The 14,239-nt window shown below is 34.8% G+C and overlaps 1 pseudogene across 1 annotated transcript; it reads left to right on the forward strand.

Moving 5' to 3' along the window:
- Positions 1–640: 640 nt before the first annotated feature.
- Positions 641–4,154, forward strand: LOC114301064 (alpha carbonic anhydrase 7-like; annotated as a pseudogene). Its single transcript, XR_014342209.1, has 7 exons — positions 641–949; positions 1,065–1,283; positions 1,456–1,563; positions 1,685–1,801; positions 2,909–3,073; positions 3,193–3,290; positions 3,850–4,154. The product of XR_014342209.1 is annotated as an alpha carbonic anhydrase 7-like (transcript).
- Positions 4,155–14,239: the final 10,085 nt, after the last annotated feature.

Here is a 14,239-nt window from a genome sequence, read left to right on the forward strand (position 1 = left end):
AAAATCAAAAACAACAACACTGAGTTCGTCTCTCTCACATTGATCAAAACTAAAAACAAAAACCTAATTCAACACCTACACAATCAAATCAAATCAAAAATTGAAAACTTATCTAATTCAACTCCACATGAAATCAAATCAAACACAATGAACCAGATTTGAACTCCTACACGATCGATCAACACCTACAAACAACGAACATGATTTCAACTCGTACAGGATTTCAACACCTACAAACAACGAATAGGATTTCAACACCTACAAAAACCCTAGAAAATCTCCACAAAAATCTGAATCGTCAAGTTCATCCTCACGTAATCTCCCACAAAATATCAATATGATCATTAGCTGCCAAATTCAAAACAACGTATATTATAAACAAGGGTAAGACAGGTATTTTACACTTTAAAATAATATTGAGGGACCTTAGGCTACAAAAGAACACATTGTGGACCTACTCCATTACTAAAAGTTAGATAGGGACCTTAAACCGATTTTCCCTTATTTTTTATGTTCAGCTTAGCTTACTCGTTTTCCTTTTCATACTATTCAAATAACAATTTTACATTAAAATAAATAAATAAATAACAATGTGGCCACACACTTTTATTTAAACATATTCCTATGTTCATACATGTTATATTCCTATGTCTAAACATATTCCTACATGTTGAATTCAAGAACCTTGGAGGAAACTCCCCCTTCCATCACCACATAATATAAAGACCCTTATGTGCAGTGTTATATATAAAGACATAAGAGAGGCCTCTGATCTTACAATCTCTTATCAAACAATTTGATCAGTCTCTCACACCCTCTCTTACCTTCAATATACTTTACCTATCAAATTCAAACATGAAGCAACAAAGCAACTCCATTTTCATTTTGGGGTCTATTCTCTTTTTGCTTCTTTTCTGGCAAACAACATCAGTCAAAGCTCAAGAAGTTGGTAATGGCATACACATATATATGTGCTTGATTGTTTTCAATTCATTTGATTTTTGTTCCTTACCAATATGTATTGTTGGTTTTGATGTATTCAATGTGTGAATTGAATGGTGCAGAGGATGAGAAAGAGTTTGATTATGCCAAAGGAAGCAAAAAGGGTCCGGAGCGATGGGGAGAGATAAAAGGAAGAATGGGCAGCTTGTAAGCATGGAGAAATGCAGTCTCCAATCGATATGGTGAATAAGAGGGTGAAAATAATCAGAAAATCAAGGGAGTCAGTGAATAATTACAAGCCTTCCAATGCAACTGTCAAGAACAGAGGCCATGATATATCGGTGAGGAAGAAATTACAAACCCCCCGCCCCAAATATGAGCCCTCCAATGCAATTGATCTTCATTTGTTGACAGAAGACATGAATTAATGTTTTTGTTACATGGGTTGTTGAAGTAACTAGCTAGCAGTCACATCTTTTATATTTATACTAAATTTCATGTCCATATATGTAGGTTCAATGGACTGTTGGTGAAGCTGGATCAATTAAGATCAATGGCACTGAGTACCAACTCCAACAAGGCCACTGGCACTCCCCTTCAGAGCACTCCATCAATGGCAGAAGCTCTCTCTCTCTCTCTCTCTCTCTCTCTCTCTCTCTCTCTCTCTCTCATAGTAGTATTTTAGTATGTATCAACAACTAGGGAAGGAAGGGTATAATTAATGTTTGTGAATAATAATAATAGGTATGCCATGGAACTGCACTTGGTACATGTAAACCCACAAGAGAACGGTGAGGATAAGATTGCTGTTATTGGGGTCCTCTACAGGATTGGTCGACCTGACTCTTTTCTCTCTCAGGTAATCATCTTCATTATCAAACCTCACAAACATGGGCAGAGCATGATGTCAAATGACAATCTTTTTTTCTTTTTTTCCCCTTAAACTTTGACTACTTCGTCAAATTTGATGCATTATATGAACTGTGAAAATCTTGTAAGTTGTCAGGGAAATCAATAATGACATTCAATAAACCTTGTCCTTATTTTGAACTGAATTAATTTCTAGGTGACATTTTTTAGAAACATTGGTTAGATTTGGTCATGTTTCTTAAACTAGGAATAGATCCTTCTGCACATTGCCCACCCAGTTTATCAAAGCAACCAACTATATTCATTGGTTGGATTAGGTCAGGTTTCTTACACCACTTTACTTTGTATTGATTAATATTTTTTATTTGAAAACTAGGACGAATTACACTGGAAATCCCTCTATTTTGTTTTTTACGTCATTTTGGTCCCTATATTTTCAATTGATTTAATTTTGATACTTAATTTTAGATTTTGTGTCAATTTGATCCAATTGATAATGTCGTTAGTACTTTTGATAGAGAATTTTCAGTGAATTGGTTGAAATTGGTTGCAATTAACTCACTGGCTTGAGTAAATTTATAATTTTGTCCTTAAAATATCACAAATATCACTTACGTGCATATTTTCTATAAATAAATATAAAAAATAAAATAAAATAAAATAAAAAACTAAGAGTTGTTATCAATTGGACCAAATTGAAATAAGTCATAAATTTAAGGTTAAAATCAAGCCATTTGAAATTACAATGACTACAGTCATAATTTGCCCCAAAAAATAATGAATAATTTAGATTCTAAGGCCTCGTTTGGAATATGTTTGTTTTAGCTTAATAGTCAAAAAGTTACTAAAAAAATCAAAAAGACTATAATCTATACCAAAGAGTCAAAGATTCTATTTTCTCTCTACTTTTTACACATCTTTTCATAAAAAATCAAAAAGTCATTCCAAATATACTAATTTTTTTACCTCATATTTTAGTCAAAAAGTTAAAAAATTACTAAAATAGTATGTTTCCAAACGAGGTCAAGTCTTATATAATTTTACTTCTTTTTTGTTTTTTTGGTTTCTAATGGGTTGTGTGTACTTTGATTTTCAGTTGCCGAGGAATATATTAGATATGATTGATATGAAGGAAGAGAGACACTCTGGGGTGATTGATCCAAGAGAAATTAAAATGGGTGGCAAAAGATATTACAGATACATGGGATCACTCACTGTTCCTCCTTGCACTGAAGGTGTTGTTTGGACCATTAATAAAAAGGTAAGGCTTCTCATTAACCTTTAAAGTTCCTAACTAGCCATAGCTTTTACCTGGTCCTTTTCTCTTTCAAAGCCTGTACAATGACATTTTTGACCTAAATTTCAATTCTTTTGAATTAGGTGATGACTGTTTCAAGAGAACAAATGAAGTTACTCAGAGAGGCTGCTCATGATATAAGTAGTTACAACTGTGTTACTTGTATAGAAAATTTACACAAGTATGAACAAAATAGAGAGTGAGGGAATTTTGTGTTGCATCCTCTCTTTCTATTGTACAAATTTTTGTGCAAGTTGACTCTTTTAAGAATTTTATTAACGAATGTTCTAAACAAACTTGGTAACATGTTTGAAATTGCTGTGAAAAAACATGTTTGAAATTGCTGTGCATTTTTTCACGATAGTGCATGCAATAAAAATGTACAACCGTTTTAAATTTCATTAACAAAGGCTTTTTTGTGCACTCGTTAACTAAACAATTTTTTCTCCAAAATATCTAATTTAACTTTGCAAATAATTACTTCATTACTGATAAAAAAAAAAATAAAAAAAAAAACTATATATTTCAATAACATATTTTGAAAATATCTCAAAAATGAAGTATAGGATATAGATTCAAATTTGGTGTGATGCGGAATACATTCAAAATAAATCTGATCTGCACATTTTGTTTTCAAAATACTTTTTTGTTGCTTAAACTTGTTATGATTATGTTTCATATCAATAGTTCAAAATTAATGAAGGCATTGACATATATTTCATGATTAATTTCATTTGCAGTATGCAGAGGAAAATGCAAGACCACTACAACCACTCCACGATCGAGAGATCTACCTCTATAAGCGCCCATAGTTTCTAATAGAAAGCATAAATACAAGTAATTGATGAAGACAAAGAGTTATTAATACACATTATTGTTAACATCCACCTTTCATTTGTTATTATTACTTTTTATTTTTATATTTCTAGCTGGAGGGCATGAATACATAGAACAACACTAGAATGGACATTTTTGTTGTGAACTCTGTCCATGTATTATTATCATTCTTTCTCATTTTAATGAAAACATTTTGGTGCTTTATTTAGCCGTGTTATCCAACTTGTGCTATTAACCATATTCACATTATAGATTTAGTGGGCATTAACAAAAAATTAAGTTTAGATATGCCTTTGCATAACAAATCGAGTTTCAATAAGCCAAATCCTATTGTAATTTTTTGCTCATACTATACCAAACTGATAAAAGTCACTAATTCGGCCCCCTATTTTGTGACACTAGTTAGTTTTTCGAAAAATGTTTGTTTGGCAACGTTTTAATTGATTAAGCTCTAGTCTTGTAACTAAAGAGATATAATAAAAAGAATTTCTTTTTTATTTTTTATTTTATTTTATTTTATTATTATTTTTTTTTTTGTGAAGAAGCAATTCCTAGTTTAACACTAGCATTGCTTGTTCTAAAATATTGAATAAGAAAAGAAAAAAAGAAAAAAAGTATTAGACTCAGGCCAAGATCAAACATTTATTTTTAAAGAAATGAGTTTGGTTGAATTTTTGGACTAGGAACTAATTGCCCTTCAGTTATCTTAAAAATGTAGGGACCAATTGGGATAAAGATTACAACGCATCTAATGGCCGAGAAATAACGGACATGAGAGAGCATATGTGACCATCTTATAATCACTTAAAAAATACTCGATTTTATAATGAGGATTTTTTTTTTTTAAAGATCGTTGATATTAAGATTTTATAAAATAAAGGACATACAATATTTTCATAGTAGTTAAAGTTTCTTAATATTTTCATAAAGAAAATTCGACTCAGAGAAATTTTGCAATGTGCAAGCCAACTTGCAAGCAAGTTGCCATGGCCAAGTTACCAAATTGTTCCTAAAGCTATGTATAAATAGGGGTTCAAGAAGGGAACAAATCATCAAGTGAGTGAGAAGCAAGAACAAGCAAGTCAAGAGCATGAAGCCTTCACCAAGAGTGTTAGAAAGAGAGTGAGTGAGGTAAGGTTTGGAGAGAGACATAGCCTTATAATATCTTTATTCAGTTTAGTGAAAATTTCGCTGCCATAGACTTAGGCGATATGCCGAACCACGTAAATCTTTGTGAGTTCTTTGTTTGGTTTCTTGTTTGTGTTTGTTCGTGGGCCTTGGGCACAACAAATTGATATCAAAGCACCCAGGTTGTGAAAAAATTGCTCTAAAGCTCTATTTTTTGAATTTGCTATGAAACCAACTGTTGGAAAAAATAGTTTTTTGGTAATTTTAATTAAATATTAAAGTGGGTCTCAATCGTCTATTATGTTGGGTTCAAGTGGGTCTAGATACTTTGCAATGAGATATTTACTCTACAAATAGAATGGCAAAAAACTATTGAGAATTGAATGAGAAATTGCCCCATGAAGTTAGCTTCATGAAAGAGTTAATGGGGTTTGTAACTTCTACCTTTATTGCAGAGTTTAATAGTGCATTAATGAAGTTTGTAACTCCTACCTTTATTATAGAGGTTAATGGTGCATTAGTGACAAGCCATAAAGGCTGGAGGCTTTTCCTCTCTTCCCTATATATGTATAAATTGAGACCCTCCCGTCAAGTCTCAAACACAGAAATTTTTGCTTCCATTTTACAAGTCAGTTTGCTAGAAAGTTCCTACAGTGAGAAAGTGCTGCCATGGTTTTGTTCGCTAAGCTAGACAGAAAGTGCTTCTGTCGTAGCTGGTTTTTGACCATCGTATCCTGGGAGACAGATGCCGGAATTCCTCAAGCACTCGACCCGTGAGGCGGCGAAATCTGTTTTAAGGAAACTACTACCGTGCAGGCTTCGGTTTGCTTTCTTTACCATTTTATTGTATTGTATATTTCTGTTGTAATTCTCAGCATGTGTTCTCGGTATTTTTTTTTTTAAATTTATTCATGAATCTATTTATTTAATTTCCCAATTTGAACAACAAGCTTAAAACAGATTTTTGATGTTTTCATAAATTATATAATTAGATTCATAAGATTGCATGCTATTGTTTTACTTCTCATTGTCTATGGTTGCAATCCAATTTATTAGATAATTAGTTTACGTTTATTAGATAATTTATGGTTAATTGTTTCCAGTTTTTTTTAATATGATTTGCATGACTTTTGAGTTTGTCATGTTCTGATTTTAGTTGCATGTTTGGTAATATAATAATAAATAAACAATAGAACAGATGTGCTTGCTGCCTATTACAACGGTGCCCACTGTTGAATTTTTTTTTTTTATATATATATATAAATTTACGTATGCTCATAGACTTTCAATTTTATGGTTTTTAGTCCACTGGTTTTTTCCTTGAAATTCAATGCTTGTAAATTATGCAAGTTTTGACATGTTATTTAGTTTCTAGCTTTTAGTTTTCTTATATGATTTAATCTTTAGAATTTTTTGCATGTTAATTGCTAAATGGTTATTGGTTTCTAACAATTATTTATAATTCTTGCCTATTAATTTTAGTTTAATGTATTTTGGAGTTATAGAGTTTTGTAACTCATATGAATTTATGTACATGAATATTCTGAATTTAATTGGGTGCCTTAATCTGAATTATTTAATTGGGTGCATTAACTTTGAATTTAACTTATTTATTTGGAGTTATTAGTTTAAAATGGTTTCAATTATTTATTATATTTATTTTTTTGCTTAGTTTATTTGTTTGTATTTTGTTGTAGTTTTTTCTGCTAACTTTCTTTACATGAATACTTATGCAAAAGGGAATAGAAAAACAAATACAAAACCAAATAAATAGTATTTGGGATGTAAAAATAAAAAATGTTTGGACTACTAACTTTTGTGTTGAATAGGAATACCTAAGCGTGGAAAGGCTTTTGGACTAAATAGAATCCTTATGGATTGGCTATTTTATTTAAATGGTTGAAGCATTTTTTGCTTGAGATTTAGTTGGTTTGTTTACTAATTTGTAGTAGCAAGTTTTATTTGCTTGTATTATTAGAAGCATTTTATATGCATGTATTTGGTTGTAACAATTTTTAAATTGCTTGTAAGTTTGGAATTTTGTTTGATTTTCTGTAATAGAAACCAAAGTGTTTAGCCTTAGCTAAAGAGTAGTTCTTATTTGTTCAGAATTGACAACTAAGACGGATTTGGTTTCAAACCTTTGGGGTTTGAGGAAGTATCTGGGTTTAATCATTTTATTCCCAAAGTGTTGGAAAACTAAGTTTGGAGAAAATCTTTGATTATAATCTGATTATTTCCAAAGTGTTTTGATTTATAATCTGATTATTTCCAAAGTGTTGTGGTTTTGAGAAAAGAAATCCAATTTTAGCATTAGCTAAAATATCTTTGATTTTTATTCAGAAATCATGGGCTCAGTTCTGGGAGTACCGGTTAACTTTTATGAGTGGTGAAATTCTGGTAGCAAATTTTATTTGCTTGGAAATTGGTTTGTTATAACCTGGTTTATCCCTTGAAAATCTTAATTTTAAAATTATTTCCCATGGACTAGGAGTCAACATGCTCTTGGATGTCTTGTCAAAAGGTTAACTGGGTTTTAAGTGGAACTGATGTGACCCCTCCAGTCTTCCTGGGAACATTCTTGACCATGTTTGATTCTCAGTTAAATGGTGAGACTAGTTTTGAATTAAATTTTCATCTGAGGGATTTTCTAAGGGTTAAGTTTAATTTCTGGAATCACAGAAGTGAAATTCTGTTGTGATGTTTCAAAAATGGCTTCAAAATGTGACGAACAGAAATGTTGTTCCACTTGACAACCTTAGCCTCGTGAGATTCTTAAAGGAAGATCTTGAGAGATCAAGTATGATTAAAGGAAATCATAAGATTGCATTAAAATATCTCTGAATTGATCAGAGACAATTAGTATGGTATCCTTGTGTTATTTATAGCATTTCTGATTGCTATGTGACTTTGCTTGAAAGCAAAGATGAGACAATCTGTTATAGTGGGTGAATATTTTTTGGATTTTTAAATTCCAAACATATTCTTAAATTGGTGGCTCCTAGTGAGTACAAGATCACTGATCACAGAGATAGAAAATTGGTGGTTCCTAGGAGGTGTTAGACCACTGGCTATACAGTTATGAGATTGTAGTTCCTAGTAGTGAACAGATTACTGATCACATGTCAAGATATTATGGTTCCTAGTAGTGGAAAGGCTACTGGTCATATGTCAAGACATGATGATTCCTAGTAATGAAAGAGTCTATTAATCCTATGTCAGGATGTTGTGATTCCTAGTAGTAAAGTGACTACTGATCACAAGTTAAGACATTGTGATTCCTTGTAGTAGAAAGTCTACTGACCACATGCCGAGAAATTAGTGATTCCTAGTGATAAGACTACTGGCCATGTTATGAAGTTCCATATAGTAGACTATTGAACACTGGATTTGTGTTTCCTAATAGTAAGACTATTTGGGTGCCTAATTCGGTTGATGACATTCTGGAAATGTATTTACTGTGATATGATTTTGAGAGTTTCATAATCATTGTGACACAAGGAATTGTTTAAAGACCCTATATGAATTTTCGGAAAAGGCCAAAAGCCTTTGTATAAATTCTACAAATGTGGGGGTGTCATGCAAAAGGCGGGAATACCTAAACCCAAGAAGGTTAGGATAAGCCTAAAAATCCGTTGACTTTGTATTCAACGGTTATGCACAATATAGTAGTGCATATCAATTTCTTGTGGTTCAGTCTGCTATTCCAGATATACACAAGAATACTATCATGGAATCAAGAAATGCATCTTTTTTTGAAAATATATTTCGAGATCCATGAAAGAGGTTGAGGGTGACAATGATTACATAGCTAATCAAACAAATGATCACTTGTGTGATCAAGTTGGTGATCAAGCCGAAGATGTAGATAAGCTAAGAAGGAGTAAGAGGGCTAGGACTGCAAAGTCCTTTGGTCCGGATTTTTTGACTTATATGTTAGATGGAGAACCTCGAACTTTCCATGACGATATGACTTCACCTAAAAGTCCTTTGTGGAAAGAAGCAATTAAGAGTGAAATTGACTCCATCTTGCAGAATTATACTTGAGAGTTGGTTAATCTACCCCTAGGCAGTAAGTCCTTGGGGAGTAAGTGGATCTTTAAAAGAAAGATGAAACGGTCAATTGATATGTATAAAGCTAGACTCGTTATCAAAGGATACAGGCAGAGAGAAGGCCTAGATTATTTTGATACATATTCACCTGTGACAAGGATTACATCCATTCGCATGGTGATTGCGATAGCAATGCTACGTGGTCTGGAGATACATCAGATGGATGTAAAGACAGTTTTCTTAAATAGAGATTTGAATGAAGAAATCTACATGGAGCAACCCGAGGGGTTTTCAGCTCCAGGACAAAGTAAGAAAGTCTGTAAGCTTGTCAAATCATTGTATGGTTTGAAGCAAGCTCCTAAGCAATGGCATAAGAAGTTTGACAACGCTACATTGTTAAATGGATTTAGAATCAACGAGTGTGACAAGTGCATATATGTTAAAGACACTGGCAGAGGTTATGTCATTTTGTGTCTATATGTAGACAACATACTTATTGTTGGTCGTAATGATGAAATGGTTCAAACTACCAAGAGATTGTTAAACTCAAAATTTGACATGAAAGATATGGGCCTTGCAGATGTTATTCTAGGTATTAAGATTACCAGAACATCTAGTGGAACTACACTTTCTCAGTCTCACTATGTTGAGAAGATACTTAAGAAATTTGGCAAATCAGATACAAGTGTGTCTAGGACACCGGTAGACATTAGTCTACACTTGACCAAGAATAATGATGAGAGTGTCTCTTAGCTAGAATATTCTAGGGTCATTGGCAGTTTGATGTATCTGATGAGTTGTACTAGGCCGGATGTAGCTTACTCGGTTAGCAGGCTTAGTAGATACACAAGTAATCCCGATGCTTTTTATTGGAAGGACATTGTGCAGGTGTTAAGATATTTACGCTACACTCGGGATTATGGGTTGCATTATACTCGATATCCAGCGGTGCTAGAAGGCTATAGTGACACGAATTGGATATCAGATATAAAGGACTCAAAGTCCACTAGTGGATTTGTGTTCACTCTTGGTAGGGCAGCTGTATCTTGGAAATCTTCCAAGCAAATGTGTATATCTAGATCTACGATGGAATCAGAGTTTATTGCTTTTGATAAAGCAGCGGGAAAAGCTGAATGGCTTTGCCATTTCATTGAAGATTTGCCACGTTGGTCTAAACCTGTGCCAGCTATTTGCATACATTGTGATAGCCAACCTGCAATTAGTAGGGCACAGAGTTATATGTATAATGGAAAGTCTAGACATATCTGTCGTTGACATAATTTCATTCGACAACTACTCTCAAATGGAGTTGTCTTTATAGACTATGTAAAGTCTAAGGACAACTTTGTGGATCCGCTAACCAAAGGGTTAAACGAGTGTTGGTCGAGACATCGTCAAAAGGAATGGGGTTGAGGCCTTTGAAAGTTACCGGAATGAAAACCCAACCTAGTTGACTGGAGATCCCAAGATCTAGGTTCAATGGGACAACCTAATTGCGTGTAACGGTGGTATGTCACTGAGGAGGTTAAACCTCCAGCCATTCCTTCTATCAGTGATACCTACAAGTGTGGAGGTTAAGCTGAGCTTTTAATGACTCTAATGTATTAAGTTGTTGAGCTGAGTATAGCAGGATACTCAAGTAGAGTCACCTATGTGAGTGTGAAATGGGGCCGCTTTTAGAAGAATTGGGCAGGCCAAGATTCTTTGAAACCACTCGTTGAATCAGGCTAGTGCCCAGGGCCATACAGGGCACACTAGTGAGAACAGAATGGTGGTAGGAGTAATTCCCGTGTGAGATCTATTGTCTCAGTTTACATAAACGGCAGAGCAGTTCAAGATGTCATATTCACTGATCAGCCAGTAAACTTGATAGGTTTTCACTGGGAGAGGTTCAAAGCCAAAAGCTACCTTCTCTGATGTCGGAGTTAGTCCGTTGAACTCTCTCCAAGTCTTTATTGTTGAACAATGTTCGTTTGTTGAGTCATTCGGTAAATTTTTATTCATGTGGGGGATTGTTGGAAAAAATGGTTTGTTGGTGACTTTAATTAAATATTAAAGTGGGTCCCAATCCTTCTATTGTGTTGGGTCCAAGTGGGTCTAGATATTTTGCAATGAGATCTTTACACTACAAATAGAATGGCCAAAAACCACTGAGAATTGAATGAGAAATTGACCCATGAAGTTAGCTTCATGAAAGAGTAAATGGGATTTGTAACTTCTACCTTTATTGCAGAGTTTAATAGTTTGTAACTCTTGCCTTTATTGCAGAGGTTAATGGTGCATTAGTGACCAGCCATAAAGGCTAGAGGCTTCTCCTCTCTCCCCTATACATGTATAAATTGAGACCCTCCTGTCAAGTCTCAAACACAGAAATTTTTGCATTTCTTTTTACAAGTCAATTTGCTAGAAAGTTCCTACAGTGAGAGAGTGCTGCCATGGTTTTGTTCGCTAAGCTAGACAGAAAGTGCTTCTGCCGTAGCTGGTTTTTGACCGTCGTATCCTGAGAGACAGACGCCGGAATTCCTCAAGCACTCGACCCGTGAGGCGGCGAAATCTGTTTTAAGAAAACTCCTACCGTGCAGGCTTCGGTTTGCTTTCTTTACCATTTTATTATATTGTGTATTTATGTTGTAATTCTTAGCATGTGTTCTTGGTATTTTTTTTTAAAATTTATTCGTGAATCTATTTATTTAATTTCACAATTTGAACAACACCAACTTTGTCCGACCAAACTTTTGAATACACCAATTGACAAACTCAATGCACAGTTAGCAGAAGAGTTTGAAATGAAGGATCTTGGAGAAGGAAAGAAAATTTTTGGTATGGAGATCAAGAGAGATAGGAAAAAGGGTACAGTTTTTCTGACACAAAATCAGTATTTGAAAAAGGTGTTAGACAAATTTGGTATAAATAGGAAAACAAAAGTTGTAAGTACACCATTGGCCCATTATTTCAATCTTCATGTTTCGATGTCTCAGAGCACAGAAAAAGAGCTCAAGCATATGGCTCAGATTCTATATGCCAATGCAATTTGTGCATTGATGTATGCTATGGTGTGTACAAGGCCTGAAATCTCACATGCTGTTAGTATGGTCAATAGGTATATGCATGATTTACAAAAAGGTCACTAGCAAGTAGTGAAATTAATCCTAAGGTATATACATGGCACAATTGATTTGGGATTGAAGTTCTAGAGAGATACCAGGCCCGGACAAAATCTGATTGGATATGTAGACTCAGATTATGCTAGTGTCTTGGACAAATATTGGTCGACAACAAGGTATTTGTTTACCTTGCTAAAGGACCTATAAGTTAGAGGTCAACGCTTCAGTCAACAATGACTCTGTTTACTACAGATGCAGAGTACATGGCAATAACAGAAACATTCAAAGAAGACAATTGGTTACATAGATTGGTTGAGGACTTGGAGATTGTACAGGAGCAAGTGGAGGTTTATTGTGACAGCTAGAGTGCCATTTGTTTACCAAAAAACCAAGTCCATCATTCCCGTATCAAGAATATTGATGTCCAGTTCGACTTCGTCCGAGAAATAGTAAATGAATGAGATGTTTTGCTTCAGAAGATTGGTACTACAGATAATCCTACAGACATGCTCACTAAGGTCGTATCAGGGATCAAGTTCAAACACTTCTTGGATTTCACGAATATCTCTCGATAGTAAGTACCTTTAGGTACAGTGCAGTGGTCACTAAAGTTGAATGGAGAATCCTCACCAAGGTAGAGATTGGTTGAATAGAGTTAACTCAATTGTGTTAACACATTGAGTTACCTCAGTGAGTTGGCTCAGATAAAAGAGCAAGTGGGCAAGTTGCATATTCTAGAGGCTTGCTAACTTCTTTGCATAGATTTTGGAGAGGCAACTTGCAAGCAAGTTACCATGGCCAAGTTACCAAATTATCCCCAAAACTTTGTGTATAAATAGGTGTTCAAGGAGGGAACAAATCATCAAGTGAGTGAGAAGCAAGAGCAAGCAAGTGAGCATCAAGCCTTTACCAAGAGTGATAGAAAGAGAGTGAGTGAGGTGAGGTTGAGAGAGAGAAATAACATTGTAATTTCTCTATTCAATTTAGTGAAAATTCTGCTGCTCATGGACATAGGCGATCTAACGAACCACGTAAATCTTTGTGTGTTCTTATTTGGTTTCTTGTTTGTGTGTTTATTTTTGGGCCTTGGGCACAACAGGAACAGCGAAGGCGATAAACGGCAAAGGAAGAACTGAAACGCCATTGAGATATCTATGTACTTAGACTATTGAAATCAAAATTATGTTCCCAAATCCTAGTGCGTTGGACCTATCTGCTTGGCTGAGCTACCACAGGTCGAACTCGAACCTCTCCAGAAACCACCGTGGGTGTGGTGGCTGCACCAAAAGCTAGCTCTGGGATACTCTGTTCTCTATATTGCATTTGGGTCTCAAGTCGAGATATCACCGGAACAGTTCAATGAGATCAAAATTGGGTTGGAAAAATCAAAAGTGAATTTTTTGTGGTTGTGAGGAGGAATTAATTAGAACTTGGTGATGGGTTCGAAGAGAAAGTGAAAAAGAGAGGAACGGTGGTGAGAGAGTGCATGAACCAAAAAGAGCTACTAGAGCAGGAGAGTGTTCAAGGGTTTCTAAGTCACTATGGTTGGAACTTAGTGTTTGAGAGTATATGCGCGGAGGTTTTAATACTAAGGTGGCCAATGATGAAGGAGTAGCACCTGAATACGAGGATGGTGGTGGAGGATATGAATGTAGGGTTGAGGGTGGAGACATGAAATGGGTCGATAAGAGAGTTTGTGAAGTGGGAAGGCCTGAAGAAGATGGTGGACGAGTTAATAGTAAGGAAAATGAGGAAGAAGGTAAAGGAGGTAGGTAGCACTGCCATGGAGTAGTGGACTTTAATTTTTTGTTGATGAACTTGAATGCGATTCCTACTTTGAATTTGGATTTGGATTCAGATTTGGGTTTGGATTGGAGACAATGATTAGAGTTGAACGGGAGAAAGTAAAGAAGTGAGGAGAGAGAGAGAAAGGGAAGATGAGGAGAGAGTGGGTTTGTAAAGAAGGGTGATTATTTAGTATTCTTGGAGAATTTGAACCGATAAAGAG

The sequence above is a fragment of the Camellia sinensis genome, chromosome 10 (assembly GCF_055761805.1).
Source record: "Camellia sinensis isolate YWXY chromosome 10, ASM5576180v1, whole genome shotgun sequence".
NCBI classification, from domain to species: Eukaryota; Viridiplantae; Streptophyta; class Magnoliopsida; order Ericales; family Theaceae; genus Camellia; species Camellia sinensis.